Raw genomic sequence first — 8,573 nt, 5'->3', positions numbered from 1 at the left:
GACACAAAAGCCATTTAGGGCTTTAAAAGTAATAACCAGCCCTTTGTACTTTGCCTGAAAACATTTCGGCAGCCACCACAACTGTTTAAGAACAGGCATAATGTAGTCTCTCCAGGAAATCTCAGAGAACAATCTGGCTGCTGCATTTTGGACTAACTGAAGTTTCTCAACTACGTACAAAGGCAGTCCTACATAGAGCACATTGCAGTAGTCCAAACTGGAGATTACCAACTGGTGTACCACTGTTTTCAGATCATTCTCCTCAAGGAATGGGTGAAGTTTTTGAATCAATTGCAGCTGGTAAAAAGCACTCCTGGCCACAGCCACAGCCTAGGGCACCAGGGCACTCCAAGAGCACTCCCAAGCTCTTTTGGGGGAGTGTAACCCCATCCAGAACAGGGAATTCTAACCTGTCTTGATAACGATCCTCAGCAATGAGCACCTGTCTTACTTGGATTCAGCTTCAATTTATTATCCCTCATCCAGCTCATTACTGCCCATAGGCAGGCATTTAAGGGGCTAATGTAATTTCCTGATATTGATGGCAAGGAGAAATAGATTTGGGTGTCATCAGCATATTGATAACACCCAGCATCAAATCCCCTGATGACCTCACCCAGATGTTTCATGCAGATTTTTTAAAGCATTGGTGACAGTAGAGCCCTGAGGAACTCCATAAAGCAGCTCTCATTTTGAAGACCAACTGTCACCAAGCACTACCCTCTGAAATCTACCCAGGATGTAGGAGCAGAACCACTGTAAAACAGTGCCTCCTATCCCTAAATCCCTCAGGCGATGCAGAAGGATACCATGGTCGATGGTATCAAAAGCTGCTGAGAGATCCCAAAGAACCAGCAGAGTCACACTCTCTCTGCCAATTCTATGGCAAAGGTCATCTATCAAGCTGGCCAAGGCTGTCTCAGCCTCATAGACCACTTTAAAGCCAGTTTGAAATGGGTCTAGATAATCAGCTTCAACTTATTAAATCAACATATTGATTCAACAAATATCAACAACATTCAACATATTGAGTCAGTCTTGTCTATTGGACATCCTGTTTTGAAAACCACAAAGTTAACCTTCATGGATTAATAATATATATATTTTTACCTAATGGCTATTTTTAAAAAAATCATCTGTTCATTTATATAGCAGCATTTATGTACATGGTACTTTGCAGAGAATGAGATATGTCTCTGACCTGCCCTAGAATCATAATCTAAATAATTAAAGATTGGATTTAACCCTGATTATTTCATTTGTATTCAGGTTTTATTTTTTTCAATCCAAATGATTGATCAGTCAGTAGCATTACATTCCTTGATCAGCAATGGGTTTTGTCATTTAATTACACTGAGTAAAAGTAGACTTCGTAGATATGCTTTGACTTTGCAGACCCTTAAACATTGCCTTGTTTTCATCTCAGAGTACTTAAGTGGCCACATAGCCTTACACAGCTCAAGTCCATGCTGTTACTCGTCTATGTACTGCACTGTTTTCTTCTCAATATTAAGGAGCTTGTCCTTAGATTAAGCTAAACTACTAAACCCGGACAGGAGTATCATAGACATCTCCTAGACCATTGCCATCATGTTGCCTTCACTTACTTTTCCAAGGATTAATCCAAAACTTGAGAACTCACTTGTTTAATGAATAGTGTCTGAGATCCTGACTAAATTTCTCAGTGGAAGTCTCATTCAAATTAATAGGACATAGTAGTCATGACTAACTTGTCCGATTAATTTCAACGGGACTTCTGTCAAATAATTTAGTAAGGATGTCAGTCATTGTTTCAGAATTCAGTGGGCAACATCCAGACTAGTTAGTCATTCTAAGCACCACTGCAATTCATGGGAAATGTTAGTCTGGATTAATTTAATTTTCATTAATTTCAAAGAGATCATGACTAATTTAAATTGTTTAGTGCTACTAATATTTTCAATGTTTTCATGAGGTCCTTGACAAGCACTGGCACCTACAGACCTCTAGTCAGGCCTAGCATGACAGAGAACATGTCCAAGTTTAGTGTGTATTCTCCCTGCCTCCTCCAATTTCAGATAAGTCTGGCAGACTGGCAATTCCATGGAACTTCAGCCACCCCCAATTTTTGGCAGTGGGATTAATCTAAGAAATTTCTCCAGTGGATTGTGCATCCATATTCAAAATGAACATATTCTCATATTCCTTTAGTTAAGAAATATAAGAATAAATCTTAGAGTTCGGTTTGGAATCAAATAACTTGAAGCAGCCATATCTAGGAATATCCATTCCATCATATGGAATATGATGAATACGAATACAACAAATATTCATATGTGAGGAGTAAACACATTTCTTTCCAGACATTAACTATAACGACCCAGTTTCTGCAGCATTACTTCCTGCAATGCACTTACTCTGTGACAATTCCTTTAACTTTGGCTGAAGACTGAGCACCTTCCCTGCTAAAGTAAAGGCAATAGCTGGTTTACATCACTAGTGCCAAGACCACCTTTATATTTATTTCTCTAAGATGTACCTGTGGCTAATTCCATGTGTGGCAGCTCTCACAAGAGTTTGTGAGCAGTCACTAGATAGCCACGGGTATGGGGTGAGAAAATGGCAGTGGCAGCAGCAGAGATGGGCGGGCAGACAGGGAAAGCACCAGCCAGGCCAGCCAGCAAGGGAAGCCATCACCACCACTACCAGGCAGGGAAAGAAAGTGCCTGCCAGGCTGGCTGGGAAGGAAAGCGATGGCCTGGCCAGTGAGGGAAACCATTGCCGGTGGGTGGGGAGGGAAAGTGACGGCCAGGCAGGCGGACATGGAGGGGAAGTGGACTGGGAGGGGGAGAATGGACTGGGGCTGAAGGGAGGAGGGAAATGAAGATGAGGAGGAGAGATGGGGAGAGCTAGGGACGCAGATGCTCTGCACCGGATCAGCTAGGTGTAATTACGTTCCTATTTTTGTTCATGCCTAGTTGAATGTCTTGCCAGGAGAATTACTTTTACAAGAATTAAAGGCTGAGAAATGATACTTAATGCTCACTGCTTTATTATGATTCAAGAATAATGGAAAAAACGTGTTTGCATTACTTATAGACAAAATAAGAGGCTATAATAGTAAAAATTTAAATAGGTAACAGTATGATTCCAGAAATCACTCACAGAACTATTTAGGGTTGACATATGTTTGGAGGGGCACAGGCTAAGGAGGGGACTTACTGGCTGCTACATATCTGTGGTAGGAACTGCATAGCAGCTGTGAAGTTCCAATGAGAATGGTGCCTGGTCTCACAAGAGAGCAGAGGAGGAACAATGTAAACAAACTGGGAGGGATGAAAGGTGTGTGTAGCCTGCACAGCCTACATCTGGAGAACACTTATACATTCAGAAGGAAGAGTCTCATGAAGGAAGATGACTGGAGTGGAGTTGCAATTCTCTCCTCTTTGTCTGATGCTTAGTGCTTTCTTAAGCATCCCTGCCTCGATCATCTTAGGAATCTTTGGTTTAGTATGGAACAGTTATCAAAACTTGGTGCTGAAGTGAGAGCAGCAAAGAGAGAGAGTGACCAGCAATAATGAAGAGAGGCTAGCTGGGACAGTGCAGTTGAAAAAGCGATGTGGACCAGAAGGAAAGGTTGGTGCAAGGGGAAGAGAGGGTGCTGTCTGGGCTGCTGAGGCAGGAGGAGGGACTGATGAGGAGAATGGGATGACATTAGTGCCAGTTCCAGATGCAGGGGTGAGGCTGGTGAGGGAGGCACGGCAGGGTGCTGCCTACTGTATGCCTATGCCTTTAGCAGCAAAAGGCAAACGGCCTAAATGCATCCTGATGCACATTCATTCCTAGACTCTAGGAAATGATTTAAGTTAAAGGGAAAGATTTCCTGTCATGTCATGAATCATGAATACTGCCGTATTTTTTAAAGTTTTGAAATTTTAAATTGTTGAAATGTTTTAACTTTTTTGTTGTCATTTATTTTGCTTTGTTGTAAACCATCCGGAGACATAAGTTTTGGATGGTATAAAAATATGTTAAATAACTAACTAAATAACTAAATACACAAGAATGTCAACTGTGCACAGGCGGAAAAATCCACACATACCGCTAGAGAGTTCCATGATATTTCTCATCAGCTCCAACTGCAGAAGAGGCAAGCAACTATTCACTATGAAAAGAAGATTACCTCTTCAGTAGTCAGAGCTTCTGCAGCAGTAGAAATCTCAAAGCAAGCTTCAGATACATATGCAGTTCTCCCTCAAACAACCATATAACATTTTTTGGATTGTGGCCCAGACCATAGCCAGAAGAGTCACATTCCAATTCAAGCAGCTTAGCTTTAGGACTTTGGCACATACTTCACAACTAAATAATGCTCCAATAATGCACAATATCCCATTATTGTGCATTTAATTTGACATTTCAAAAGCTTCTCTGAGATAGACAACTCAGATCTTTACCACAGGAGGTCAATAAAAGCTGTACTTATTTACACATCTAAATAAGATTGAGTTATATGGTATATGAATCACTACACTTCCGTTGTTTCTTAACCAGCCCAAATCATCATTCAGCTACTAGATTAATCATCACCAGTCAAGCTTACTTGAATCCAAAATTAATAATGTTACAAAGGTTGTGAGCAATAGCTATTATTCGCCTTTCCAGTATTTGTGCTCAGATAAAGCCAGAGTGGCACTTCTTTGAAATCCATTTGTTCTTCTTAACATTATTTGTCACATATTATTGCACTAGTAAGTTGCAATAACCATAGATGAGCAGCTGGAGGAGATGATTAATACAGCTTGCATTTCACCCCCATTGCTGGATAATTTGTCATGATAAAATAAGTTGTTGCTATTTTTTGCTATTCTCCCCACCACCACCCCCGCCCCTGCTTACTTAGATCATTTTGCTTTTCAGCTAGGACATTTAGCCCTGAGGGGATTTTATATCTTTTTAAAAATAATAATGTGTAATTCAAGAGGAAAAGACAGCAGTGGTGGCTGATCCTAATGAGTCAGGGGGGCGCCAAAAGAGGTGCAGCTGTCACAGGTTTGTCTGTCTGCAGTCGGGTCCCCAGTCTCCATCAGGAGAAGCCGGTAGCTCAGGAGTCACTCCAGGTCTGCAAAGAAGCACAAAAGAACAAATCACTATGGGGTGCCCAGTCCAAACCAAGTCCCCCACAACCCTGGTTGCTCACCAGATCCCAAACGTCCTGAGCCAAGGGTCCAAGGCATCACCAGCAGCCCATCCCGGATGAAGTTGTCAGGTGCCCAGCTCAGGAATCAGGTTACAAGCAGGGGAAGCCTGGGACTCAAGAGTTCTACCACAAAGCTGGGAATTCCACGCAACAGAAGGCTTGTTGGTATGCAGCAAGCACAACCAACACGTTGCTTCCAGCAGCTTCTTTGTTGCCTGCTGGCTGATTTATTGTCCTTGGTTTAATTGCTCTCCTCCCCGGGCCAGCTGTCAGAGATTCAGTGCTTATCTTGCCTGCTGAGGAGGTGTTGACTTCTTCTGAATACCTGCACCTGCTGTCGGCATTTTGCACGTCTCTGCTCTTGGGGGGTTAATGGTTGATCGTCCTCAGGGTTTGGCCTTCCACCCCTGTCTCCTCTGCTCCCAACGGGCCTTCTTGTTCTGAACCTTCACCTTGACCCATCTCAGCTACCTCCTGTGGCCCAACAACCGAGCTCTCCCTTTCAGGTGCCCCTTCACCTGCTGGAGGGTTGCCAGCCTCCCACTCTTCATCGCTATCTGTGGGCGAGGGCATGACAGCAGCTCCCTCTGGTTCCTGGCAGTTCCATTTGCGCCTCTGCCTCTCATCTCACCTTGGTGTTAATAAGAGCCATGCTGCCTGCAGGCTGACCATTTGAGAGGGACAAAGAGAGCTGCTGAGAGCCAGAGCAGCTGCACTTCTTTTGGCACCTCTCTGGCTCATTAGCATGAGCCGCTACTGACACCTTCAAATATATTGTCTTCATTTTTGAAGCAGTTTTTTAGACCATGCATGTCACCAGGGGTGTAACTATAAATGAGCAGATGGGTTCAAAGAACCTGCCCCCCCAGCTCCTGAGGGCCCCCCAGCTCCACCCCTCCCTATTTTCTTCATTATCTGTCTCACTCTGAGGGGCTGCTGGGGAAAAGAGCAAACACAAGCCCCTTCTCCCCTAGCTATGCCCCTGCAAATTACTTAAATAAGAGTCATGTGAGTAGCTGATATGGACCCAATTTTGGGGGGTCAGTATTGCCAAGTGGTAAGTCTGAAGCTTTGTATCCGAAATGAAAAAAGAACCACAACTCCATCTCCTTCCTTGGTCATGGAACTATTTATACAAAAGATCCAGCCCTTATGTGACTGATTTATATTCCAATCCTACCTAAATATATATACTGGAAAGAGTTTTCAGCTGATTTGGCTCTGCCCTCTTTTTAAGAACATGTCCTTAGAATCAAGGTAGCTCCAATGCTAACTGGGCAAAGAGGCACCTTTTAACTTGGTGATTCTCTTTATTGAGCAGGGGGAGAGTAACTGGCCGTATCCACCCCCAGCACAGTACCTCCAGTGACGGTTGCTGGTGTCTCTCTTATGTTTCTTTTTAGATTGTGAACCCTTTGGGGACAAGGATCCATCTTATTTATTATTTATTTGTTATTTCTTTCTGTAAACCACCCTGAGCCATTTTTGGAAGGGTGGTATAGAAATAGAATAAATAAAATAAATAAACAAAATATTCACACAATTGAAGAAAATCGGGCTAGCCTCCGCTAGCTTGATTTTCTACAATCATGAGAACCACTGGGCTCAGCTGCGAGCCCAGTGGTTCTTAAGTGGGTCACCGGGTTTAAACCAGGTTTGTGGAGCGAGGTGCTTAAACCGGGTTTGCGCCACCCCACCTTGAGCAGCGCTTGTTTCATCACCAGAGAGGAGATGAAGTGGCCCCCAGAGCAAGAGGCCCCAGACCGTGAAGTGGAGGCGGGTGCCGCTGAGCTTGCCACCGCTCAGCTGCTTCTTTGGATGCATTTGGAGGACGTATCGACTAAAACTTTGTCTCAGTTACTTGTGGGATATAAGCATATGACCAACCAACAGAAAACAGGGTTTCTACTCGCCAATTATAACAGAGATAAAAGAAAAAGTGGCCTATTCTGCCTTCACAGTACTGAAACCACATCAAAATTACTTCAATATGCATGATAAATCAGAATCAGAACTCTGTGTGATCTTGCTGTACAGTTAGCGTGATGATGACCATCCTAGAATGGATCAGCACCTTGTCCATCAGTTGACAAGAACTCCGCTGGCTTCCTCAGCTCTTGGAAGAAAGCTTCCCCAAGATGCCCTGCACTGTCAAAGAATCTGATGTGCCCCAGCTGTTCCAGGAGCCATATATTCAAGCTGGGTATCGCCCTACAGGTCAGGATTGGCACTACTACTTCCTCAGCCTCTTCTAGAAACACCACGAGGTTATTGATGTCTGGAGCCCTACAGGTCAGGATTGGCACTACTACTTCCTCAGCCTCTTCTAGAAACACCACGAGGTTATTGATGTCTGGAGCCACCTCCTGGCAGCCTTGGATGTGCTGCTAAGGTTTAATGCTTTTGCTGAAGCAGAGGAGTTGTCTTTGGAAGTCCATTCCTTGCCTCTCTTCATCTTTGTCCTCTCCTCCGTAACGTATCTAACATGCAGCCTCTTGGCTCACCTCTTGCAGTCCAAGTCAGAGCTGTCCCACTACACCTTCTGTTTGGGGACTACGTTGGGGTCAGCATATACCAATATGGAAGTGCCTTGGCCCATTTCTACTACAGTTTTGACCAAGCCTGGTATGACAAGTTCTGGCTTTTTTTTCCTGCCAGCAGCTGCCTTTTATGGATGGCTCTCCTGCGCTGGCAGCTGCTATGCCAAGTACCGTTGCTGGCGCCCTTACCCCATCATGAGGAAAATGTGTCAGGTGATCCCATCAGGGCTGGTGTTCCTCTTGGCCATCAGTCCTGTGGCGCACCGTGTGTTTATGTGCCATCTTGAAGGTTGTGAGCAGACAGCTGCTTGGTACCACACCTTCCAGATACTTTTCTTTCTGGTCAGTGTGCTTATTTCTTCTCCTGCCCAGTTCCAGAGAAATATTTCCTGGGCTCCTGTGCTATCATTGGCCACACCCACCAAATTTTCCACACCTTCCTAGCTATCTGCATGCTGTCGCAACTGGAGGCCATCTTCTTGGATTATAAGAACAGACAAGATGTTTTCCTCAGGCGACATGGTCCCTTCTCCATCATCCTGTCTTGTGGCTCCTTTTTTGGCTTAGTGGCTTGCAGTGCTGTCACCGCACACCTTTTGCAGTGCAGGATCAAGGCAGAGCTGGCTGTAAAGGAATCCTGAGAAACTGTCATGGCATGGAGGTGAGTTTGAGCCCCAATCTGCTTGAAGAAAACCAGCAATGGAAATGTCTAAATACTGTATATACAGAAACTAAAAACATGGTTTGCCTCTATAAATTATAACAAAGGAAGCGATTGCAGGCTGGAACTACTTTTTAATTTTTTTTTTAAAGCTGCCTTATGTCTTAATTTTTTAAAATTAGTGTGTCTACCT

The 8,573-nt window shown here is 44.0% G+C and overlaps 1 pseudogene; it reads left to right on the top strand.

Annotated features, from left to right (window-relative positions):
- Nucleotides 1-7,224: 7,224 nt before the first annotated feature.
- LOC128328185 (membrane progestin receptor beta-like) lies at nucleotides 7,225-8,360 on the top strand (annotated as a pseudogene).
- Nucleotides 8,361-8,573: the final 213 nt, after the last annotated feature.

The sequence above is a fragment of the Hemicordylus capensis genome, chromosome 5, assembly GCF_027244095.1.
Source record: "Hemicordylus capensis ecotype Gifberg chromosome 5, rHemCap1.1.pri, whole genome shotgun sequence".
Lineage (NCBI taxonomy): Eukaryota > Metazoa > Chordata > Lepidosauria > Squamata > Cordylidae > Hemicordylus > Hemicordylus capensis.
This window is presented reverse-complemented; position numbering and strand designations above follow the sequence as displayed.